Below are 11,386 nucleotides of genomic sequence, written 5' to 3'. Positions count from 1 at the left end.
ATGTCTAAAGAGCATAGACCCTCTGGGTTTAAAAAGTGCGCGAGGTGTGGTTATAAAATGTCCATAATGGACGACCACTCCTCGTGCGTTTATTGTTTAGGCGCCAAGCACCTACAAGAGTCATGTAGCGTGTGTCACGCCTTTTCATCAAGAGTCCTCCAGGAGAGGAAGAACAAATTAATTCTAAAAGGGTTGATTAAGCCATCCTTCGAGGAGGCTTTATCTTCCTCTTCCTCTCCTTCAAAAAAGAAAAAAGCGTCGGCTCCGACCAGTCTGTCGGAACCAACTGCCAAAAAACCTAGGCAGGCTTCTCCATCGGCTCCACGGACTTCGGAGCCGAGGGCGGAACGGTCTGCCTCGATGCCTCCAGTCTCGACCCCTCTGGTTTCGGAGCCGAGGACTGGGGCATCGAGAGGCGGGTAACCTTCATCGGCTCCACTGATATTGGAGCCGATGAGGGTTGCCGACTCAGACTCTTCCCCTTCGGTGCCGAAGTCCTCATCGGCACCGAGGGAAATTGTTTTGAGATCTCCAAGATGTCTGATTCGGACATCGACAGGGTGCTCCTAAGACTCTTCCAGTCTCCGGTGTTTCAAAAGTTAGTTTCGGCTCCAGCCCATTCGGCTTCGGAGCTGATGGTCCACCCTGCTACTATGGTTCCTCCTCCAACAGCCTCGGCACCGTTGGAGCCGGTGCTGGTGGAACCGATGGAGGTTTTAGGGTCAGGCCCGACCCTTACTCCAACTCCGGCTCTTGAGTCGGAGTTCGATACGCGGACTTCTTCTGTCGGCCCTGGGGGGGATGCTTCGGGACTGATGTTTTCGGTCCCAAGCCTTCCTCTCGGTGCGTCGGCTGCGGGAGTGCCGTCTACCGTTGTGGCCACAGAGGTGGGACCCTCCCAGGATTCTGGTGGTCCCGCCTTCAGGGCTATGAGGAGTGCGTTAGCCAAATCATCTTTGGCCACCTCCACGGTCTCCCCAGCTCCTTCCCTGCATACCGAGACTGGGTCTTTGGCGGTCCCCCTGTCCTTAGACAGCGGAGCCCCGGGGACTGAGGTTACCCCCACTGGGGTTTCCCCCCCTCCTGGAGGTCCTTCTGAAGCTTCTTCAGAGGAACCCCCCAGGAAAAGATCGTGCAAGAGGAAGCACGTTGACTCCCCTGATGAGTCTCTTACATCAGACACTGATCTCGATGATGCAGAAGGGTCCCCTAAGTCGTCCTCAGATGATGTCTCCTTTGCAGACATCCTGGAAGCCCTTAAACAATGAGGCGGCTGGCAATCCAAACCCCCTTCTGCTGATGAGTCGGTGTTCCTTAAGGCCTTCGGGGCTCAGCCCTCCGCCTCCTGGGTGTCTCCGCCCTTCGAGCTCTTGGACTTGATCTGTCGAAGGGCGTGGGAACACCCAGACTCTGTGGAACCGGTGCCTGCTCGTCCTAATAAGTTCCTGTCAGCACCCCCGGAAAAAAGAGTTCCTGACTAAAGGTGTGGCTGTAGATGCTTTGGTGGTGGCATCTGCTACCCAGCAAGATGTAGCAGAGGCTTCGACGTCCGTCCATCCTCCTAATAAGGAGTCTAGGAGCATGGATCGGTACGGTAAGCGCACCCTAAGTTCAGCGGCCTTTACTTTAAGGTCCTTGAACTATCTCACGCACTTTACCAGATTTCAGAGGGATCTGATTAAAGAACTTTCTGATACCCTTTTGGGTAACCTGCCTGAGGAGCTGGCCCAGACGGTTGGCTCTCAGCTGGCTACACTGTCGTCCATTTCTAACTTGTCCATGAGGCTCATTTCTTATGCGGCCGAAGGGGCGAGTAGAGCAGCGGGTACAGGCATTGCTGTACGGAGACAAGCCTGGCTCCGCCTGTGTCATTTTGCGGAGGCCTTTAAGTCTTCCTTTGCCGACGCCCCCTTTGATGGGTCCTCAAGGTAAAGGACACACTGACCCGCTGCGAGCAAGAAGGTAAGACTTTGACTGCCGTATGGGGCACGATTTTCCACTCCCTTTCGGCCTTATCCCAAGGCTAAAAGAGGAGGGAAAATGTGGTTCCGTAGATCTCAAAAGTCTTACCCCTCACAGCAGGACGATCCCCCTTCCAGAGGCAGGGGAGGGGGAAATTCTTCTGGAAGACGCCGTCCCAGAGGCGGCAGAGGCCCTCGCAACACGGGAGACCGCGAGTCCTTTCGTGGCTCTTCAGCCTTTCACAGTCTCTGAGGGATTGCCCGACTGTGCAGCTCCGGAGCCAGTCGGGGGTCATTTTTCGAAGCACCTAAAAGCCTGGGAAGGTATCACTCAGGACCGATGGGTGCTTTGAATTATCGCCGGAGGTTACTCCATCCCTTTTTCTCACTTTCCACCTCAGTCCAAAAAAATCCCGGACCCGCCACCCAGTCAATGGGAAACTGCAGCCTCAGAAGTTTCAAAGCTGCTGCAAAAAGGAGTCATCCAACCAGTCCCCGCAGACCAGATCGGATTAGGGACTTACTCAAGATTCTTTTTGGTGCCAAAAAAGACCGGGGACTTGAGACCCATTTTGGATCTCAGCATTCTAAACCGTTCAGTCAAAAAGTCCAAGTTCAGAATGGTCACCCTACAAACCATTCTCTCATTGCTGGAGAAAGGTGTTTGAATGTGCTCCATAGATCTCAAGGGCGCTTATTACCATATCATGGTACATCAAGCGTCCAGGAGACATCTGCGCTTCAGCCTAGGAGGCAGTCATTTTCAGTTCCGCGCGCTGCCCTTTGGTCTCACCACAGCCCCCAGGGTGTTCACCAAATGTTTGGCGGTCGTGACTGCTCACCTGAGAAGTCTGGGATTCCAGGTGTTTCCATATCTAGATGACTGGCTCCTAACTGCCACCTCCAAGCATCTACTATTGCGGAGCCTACAAGCCACAATATCATTGGGCAATTCCCTTGGAATCACCTTCAATTGGCCAAAGTCTGTGCTGCTGCCATCTCAACGCATAAGATTCATAGGGGTAGAGATAGACTCAAACCAAATGCGGGTCTATCTACCTACAGACAAGATACAAACCATACAGGCTCAAGTTCGAGCCTTACTTCCCAGATCCAAAGCCCCAGCCAGAATGGTCCTGCAGCTATTGGGATCCATGTCAGCCACGGTCCTTCTAGTTCCCCTGGCAAGGTTGCACATGAGAATTCTCCAGTGGCTTCTTTCAGCTCAGTGGTCCTTTCAGGAACTCCCTCTCAGTCACCTCATATGGATCACAGAAACCTGCAAACGGGACCTTCGCTGGTGGCTAGTGCCCTCCAATTTGGATCAGGGACGACCCTTTGTTCCACCTCCTCCTGCGGCCACTTTGACCACGGACGCCTCCCAGGTGGGGTGGGGGGTGCATTCCCTGGGCAGGTCAGTCCAAGGCAAATGGCACCCAGAAGAGACCCTACTTCATATCAACATCCTAGAAATGAGGGCGGTGCTTCTGTCCCTTCAAGCCCTTCACGATTACCTCCCTCAGGGCGTAATTGCCGTTCACTCAGACAACATGTTAGTTGTCTGGTACCTGAACAAACAGGGAGGGACCAGATCCTATCCTCTTTGCAGAGAGGCCATGAGAGTTTGGGAATGGGCAGTGTCGACCAAACGCTTTCTAGTGGCTACTCATATCCCGGGCAAGTCCAATGTGATAGCCGACAGACTGAGCAGAACCATCCTCTCTCCTCACGAATGGTCTCTGAATACTACAGTTGCAAATCAGATTTTCAGCAAATGGGGAGTTCCATGTTGCGACCTCTTCGTGACTCCACTGAACGCGAAGTGCAAAAAGTTCTTCTCCCTCACCCCGGCTCCGGGGAAGAGCCCCAGGGACGCACTAGTCCGTCCTTGGCCCTCCGGCTTGCTTTATGCCTTCCCCCCAGTTCCTCTCCTTCCCAGGGTGATCCAAAAGGCATCTCTCTTGGGGAGCAAAATGATCTTACTTGCTCCTTACTGGCCTCGTCAAGTATGGTTCCCCTATCTTCGGAAATATGCTCTGGAAGGTCCATGGTTCCTGGATCAGATCCCAGACCTTTTGGTTCATCAGTCGGGACTATTCCACCAGTCCCTACACACCTTAAAATTGACGGCTTGGCTCCTCCTCTTCCGACGATAGTCAGGAGTCATACATTGGATCCAGAAGTTGTACACATTTTATCTTCGGCCCACAAGTCTGCTACAAAGAAATTGTATTCTAGCAAATGGAAAAGATTTGCTATTTGGGCTCAACTCCAGGGTCCTGGATCCCATCACTATTCCTGTTTCAGAAGTACTGAAATTTCTAACTTCTCTTTTCAATCAAGGCTCTTCAGTCTCTACCATCAAGGTTCAATTGGCAGCTATTTCCAATTTTCACGAATCTATAAACCCACCTTTAATGAGCAACAGATTGTGTAAGACCTTCTTGAAAGGTGCTGCACTTTTAAGACCTCCGATTTCTCATCCTGCTCCTCCATGGGATCTCGATGTGGTGTTACGCACCTTAACTTCCTTCCCCTTCGAACCGGCAGCGACATGTGATTCAAAATTTCTATCGTGGAAGACTGCCTTTCTGGTGGCAATTACTTCTGCCAGAAGGGTTTCAGAGCTTCAAGCTTTGTCTGTGAAACCTCCGTACTTGGTTTTTCACAAAGACAGGGTATCTCTCAGGCCAAATCCATCTTTTGTCCCTAAAGTTTGTTCCAGTTTCTGCCTACAACAATCATTAGAACTTCCAGTCTTCTTTCCGAAGTATTCTAACAAAGCGGAATTCATATTCCACACATTAGATGTCCACAGGCAGTTGCGTTTTTATTTAGATAGGACCAAACAAACAAGGAAAACAGATCAGTTGTTTGTATCCTTTGCGGACAATAAATTGGGCAAAGCCATCACAAAGGTCACTATTGCCAAATGGATCAGGGACTGTATTACTCAAGCTTATTCTTATTCTAATAAAGAGCTTACCACCTCTGTCAAAGCTCATTCTACAAGGGCTATGGCTACTTCGGTAGCATTTCATTCTAAGCTTGCCATTAGTGACATTTGTGCTGCGGCTACATGGTCTTCCCCGCACACTTTCATTTCCCACTATAAATTGGATGTGGCATCTAGAGGACGAGCTTCATTTGGTTCCACAGTGCTCAGGAGTGTTTTCCAATGAGCCACCCAGGATTTAGGTGCTAGGGACGCTGTCCCATCAGTATTGAATGTAGGCGAGATAGGATCAAATAACATCTTTTAGTTATGTACTTACCATAACTTTAGATGTTTGGGATCCATCTCGCCTACATTCTAATAACTCCACCCTCCTTCCCCCTGCCTTGGAGATCAGAGGATATCAGAAGGTCCGAATGCTGTTGTTTCATCTTGAAACATCTAACAATGTTATATAAACAAGTTGTGCATGTGTGCATGAATGCGGACAAACAAGATCTGGGGATTAGTGGTGGTGCATCCTGGGATAAGAAATAGCTCAGCCAATAAGAGGCCTCGCTCTATAGCATAGCGTGCCGAGTCGGAGCCGAGGGATCGGCTCCGAGCCCATCAGTATTAAATGTAGGCGAGATGGATCCCAAACATCTAAAGTTATGGTAAGTACATAACTAAAAGTTAGTCTTCTTTGCAGTGGTTCCATGTCCTCCTTGTATCTTTGGGATGTTCTTCTATTCCCATGTTGTGGTATTCATAACATGAGGGATTCCCCACCTAGGCGACCTGAACGTCCGGACAGTATACCAGAGACTTTACTGCAACATACATGCAACATTGCACATAGGATAACACCCAGTGTAGGCTATAAAATTGACATCTGCACATATCATCCTCAGAATTTCTCTGCTACCAATCCAAATGCCATCTTCTACCATTCATTTGACTCCCCTTCAGCTATTCCACCTGTTCAGTATCTGCACATAGACCTTCCAGACTTTTGCCCTCCACTACCCTTCTTCCCTCAGATAAAGACAGCAAGATGATGGGAAGGATAGGTAAAAAGTTTACATATCCTCTAGTTTGGTCTTCAGGGTCATTACTTTACAGCTGTTGACAGATCTTCCTGATTCTGCTGCAGTTATGATACAGCTGAGGTATCTGCTAGATCAGCTGCATCTGGATATGTTCTTAGGAGGTATTCCTAGATAAGATTCTTGACAATTCTGCACTTTTTGGTGCTAATGCTTCTGCCCTTTTCAAATCCTTTCAAGAAAAAGGGAAAGAGTTACAGGAACTGAAGCATATTTTTGTGTCCCCATTTCAAAAGTATCATAGCAGTTATCCTTCCAAAGCTCATTTTGTGAGGAAGAAAACCTACAGCCCTCCTCTTCCTCACAAAAAAGGGACACACAGGCAGAGCTCCTCCAGGTCTCAACCAGCTTCTGCTAAAATGCCCCCCTTTCCTGATAAGCCAAGTAGTCTGTGACTACTGCCTAGTCTCTGCAACATTCCTCTTTCCCAGTTCCTCTGTCACTTTCTTTCTTCATGGATAAGGATTACCACCGACAGTGGATCCTTTCCATTGTCCAAAATGGCTACTACATGGTTTGGAACTCCATCCCTCCTTTCATGGGCATCCCTCAACCCCCTGGAGACCAACTCCCTCTTTTCCTTCAGGTGCTTCTAGAGTGGTTTCACAGGGGACCATTCAGGAAGTTCCCCATCTGCAAAGAGGAAAATGGTTCTATTCCAGGATGTTTTTAGTCCCTAGAAAAGAAGGTCCATGGAGAACAATTCTAGATCTGTCTCAACTTGGTCTTTTTCTTCAGGTTCCCACCTTCCACTTGCTCACTCTCCAGACACTGTTCCCTCTCTAGCTTCTTCAGGGCTTTATGGTTTCCTTAGATATCAAGGATGCATATCTTCACAGACCTCAAAACATGGCTGTGCATTTGAGTAACAGCTTAATTCTAGCTCTCCCATTGTGAAAACAGAAACTCGGCAGAGAAAGGTAGTAGACTTGTGTTTATGGGTAAATTTCAGTAACTGGTTAGTAAGTGTACTGCCTGGATGCCAGGAAGAAAAGAGGACCTGGAAAAAAAATTAGCTACAAGAAGTGAGGAAGAAACACTGACTGGGGAAAGTTCTGCAGCTGTTCAGCAAAAAATCAGTGCAACCTACAGACATGAATTCCAGTAACCCACAGGAAGATACAAGACAGCTGCACACAGACCTGGTTAAATAAATGAAACACTGATAGAGTATATCAACACAAACAGCAAAAGGTTGGAAAAAATGGAAGAAGCTTTAAACAAATATTCAGATGAGATGACAAAGCTGCAAAAACCAGAGGTCGAAATGAAGAAAAGGCTGGCTGACTATGAGACTGCTCAGGAAGAGATGTTTCAAAAAAATAATAGAGTTGGAGGACAGAGCATCTAGGGAAAACCTTAGAATCTGAATTTGTTGTTTTAATTTGGTCTTCAACCTGTGGGACATGGATCCGGGACAGATTCTGACTTGGCTGCATTTCACCAGCATCGGATCCAAGCTCTTCCCCTACCTATAATGCTCTCCTTCCTCCCTTCAAATCTCATTTGCCTCACTAATAGCAAACATAGTGGTCTGCTACTCCAGGCTCTTTTTTGGGTAAGTGAGTTAGGTTTTTTAACTTTTCTTCACCTTTCTCTCCCTTTTTTTTCTTCCCTCTACCCTTCTCGCACTTGGGTGTCAGTTTATAGCCCCAAAAAAAGAACTTTTTTCCCCATTTCCCTCTAGCTGTCTTTAGGCGTGTGTGTGTGTGTGTGTGTGTGTGTGTGTGTGTGTGTGTGTGTGTGTCCACTGGTGGGTTTCTCTCGCTCTGCTATGGCAGAGACTTCCAAACCAGGATTTAGAAAGTGCACAGTGTGTGGCCATAAGCTTTCCCCTGTGGATGGCCGCACTCTGTGCATTGTGTGCTTAGGGATCCAGCACCTTGATTCCTCCTATTCAATCTGCGCTGGATTCAATCCCCATACATTGATCAACAGGAGGAATAAACTTATACTTAAGGGTCTTCTTCTACCTCCTACTGCGGATGTCGAAGCTTCCTCTTCTGATGCTTTTGTACCCCCATCTGCCCCAGGCTCTGGGACTCAGCCTGCCACCAAGTGGACCGGGGATGGTTCCCCCAGAGGATGTCTCATTTAGAGACATCATGGGGATCCTTCATCAGAGTGGTGGGTGGTCTGCCCAAAAACCCAGCTCTGACAAGTTGGTGTTCCTGGAGGCATTTGGCACAGGACCGTCTATATCTTGGGTGTCCCCTCCCACGGATCCCCTGGTGGATCTTATTGCATCTCGGATGTGGAAAAATAAGTGAATTTGTTGTTTATAACCTATAATTTCACTCATTTTATAATAAGAAATGACAGATATGTAACTCCTTATGTGTAGGAAATGGGGGGGATGCACTGATAATTAAAATCCAGGAACTTTCATCAATGTTCACATAAAATAAACTTGATGCTTTAAGTAAGTTAGCAACAAAGTGATTACTTAAATGCTGGCAAACAATGGAATATAACTTCTGATATATCTAGTAAAATACATTATATTATAAACATTAGGTATAAATATTATTACCATCTATTTATATTAAGTAATAAGTTTTGAAAGACTTCATTAATAAAGTAATAAATTTTGAAAGACTTCATCAATAAGTGTGAATATGTTTTACTGAGGTTTTATATATAATACATCTTACTTTACTATGATTGAATAGCTTATCTATCTTTCATGTAAATATTAATTGCTTACAAAGTAAGTAGCCATTTATATTGTATTAGAATTATATCTAATTTACAATTGTACTATATCTATTCAAAATAAAAAATATTGCTTATTCCTATTACAAATATTCTCCATATGATAATTCAATTTATGGAGCTCAGATGTTCTGGATTGTCAAGGTATGACTGATAATCTGATGGACTTAGGGTTATCCATCAGATTAGGAATGATTTTCATTCCATGGCTAGTGAGGATCTTAATTTTGTTAACATTTATTAATTTAAATTTATTTCACAAAAACATTTTTAGTATGCCTGACCAAAACATTACTTTATTGGTAAACATTCAAAGTATAAAACTGATAATTTCCTTTAAAAGCTCAAACATATACTTTATAGTTATCAGAGGAAAATGTTTAATAGTCACAATAAAACAAAAATACATAGTCTAATTAACCTAAGATGGATTTAACTTTATTATCTTTAAATGCCAATGGCTTAAACAATCCTAACAAGAGATCAAATCTACTGTAATATTTAAAACTGAACAACACACAAATTGTCTTCCTTCAAGAAAATCATTTCAAAACAAATGACAATTACAAATGGAATCCTAAGGAATATATGATATTGGCACAATCCACTTATAAGTATGCAGATAAAGAAGGCCTTATGGCATTAGTAATAGTTAAATATAATAACAGACTATGGACGCTAGCCAATCTATACTGGTTCCCAGGCATTAGAGCAGGAACTGTTAAAAGACAATTGGATTTGATTTCTAATAGTTATACAGGCAACTTAATATTAGGAGAAGATGTTAGCTGTATATTTGATATTTCTGAAACTACAAATAAAAGATTGCTGCATACATCTGCTGTATTAAAAGCTTTAAACATGTGGGTAGAATCGTTTCATCTTCTAGATACTTTCAAATTTAAATAAGATGCATCTTTGTTGTTTTCCCATCAAGATCACAGATTTGGTACCCAAACTAGAACAGATAAAATATTTGCTGCCCATGACTTGCACTCTAAAATTATTAATTTCTCAATCACTCCCTGCTCCTTTTCAGACCACAATTCATTGATACTAAAACTTCAAAATGGGTGCAAACCATTAATCTTTAACTCTAGAATTCCAGCATATAAAACTAAAATTAGATAGTTCAAACCCTGGTTATTATCTGAATTACAGTTTTTCTTAGATATTAATTACACCACAGAGATAAATAAAATAATTATATGGGACTCATTAAAACTTTACATATATGGTAAAACCCTAACTTGGTATAAAACAAAATCGGAGAATGGTATCCTGAATTATTAGATCTAAAATCCAAACTTTTGTCAGTAAAAGCTGAAAAAATCAAAATCATTTGGAGATGAAAAAGAAAGTAGAAGTATTAAACAATAAATACAACAAAATTCTAACATATAAAACTAGTTTAGCTTTAGAAAAAACTAAAAATTAATACCTTGGCCACTTCTCCCAAGTATCTGCATAATTTATTCACAAGAATCAAAATACAATCTACATAATGTATCCACAAGAATCAGAATACAATCAAAAGCTAATAACATTAAAAGTATCTTCCATGAAAAGAAAGGGAAAATGTCTCTGATATAGGTGACATTCTTGATGCCTGTAGAAATCACTATATGGAACATTTCCAAAATGTAAATATACATCGATCAATTAAATATATATGAAAAATGTTCTAATATAAAAAAAAACAGAAAAATTAAAACTAGATCTGCAAGCACCCATATCCCACAAAGAAATTACAGATACAATAAAAGAGGTTGAAATAATAAAGCTCCATGTATAGATGACATAATTATGGAAATATATAAACTTTTTCCTTCAAAGATACTATCCCTCTTCCATAAAACTCTATTAGAAATTCAGTCACAGGCTTTAATATCACCCTCTTGGAGGTGTTCCTTAATCACACCAATCCTAAAGGAAAACAAATCTCCAAACCTCTGTACCTCATATAGACCTGTATCATTATTAAATAATGACTGTAAGATATTCATGGCAATATTAACTAACAGAATGAAAATACCACTATCCAAAACAATAAATAATGATCAAACTGGATTTATATATCATAGGCTCACACATATGACAATATTAAAAGGAGTATTTCTCTTATAGATTGTTAATTAAGAAAATAAAGAAACTCTCATAATTGGCTTAGATATAGAGAAAGCCTTTGTTTCCCTAAATTGGGACTATTTATTCAAAATTTTAATGCTGTTTGAATTTCCTGCATCCTTTGTTCAGCTCCTAAAGAATATATATATATATATATATATATATATATATATATATATATATATATATATATATATATATATACATACACAAATAATTTAGCGTATGTCAAGTTAGGTCCTTTTACCGCTGAATCTATACATATAATAAAAGGCACTAAGCAAGGATATCCCATGTCACCGATTCTATTTGTTCTGGCTATTGAAATATTGTCAGATTCAATTTGTAACAACATGAAAATCAAAGGAATAGATGTTTATGAACAATACAATTCTAAAGTAATGCTATTTGCTGATGACATATTACTAACATTAATACAAAAGAGACATTAAAAGAATTAGATATATTAATTGACAAATTTCACATGACATCATGACTCCATTTCAATAAATAAAAATCAAAATTTTTATTTTTAAATA

The sequence above is a fragment of the Protopterus annectens genome, chromosome 11.part0 (genome assembly GCF_019279795.1).
Source record: "Protopterus annectens isolate FY-2018-M chromosome 11.part0, PAN1.0, whole genome shotgun sequence".
In the NCBI taxonomy this organism is placed as follows: domain Eukaryota; kingdom Metazoa; phylum Chordata; order Ceratodontiformes; family Protopteridae; genus Protopterus; species Protopterus annectens.
This window is presented reverse-complemented; position numbering follows the sequence as displayed.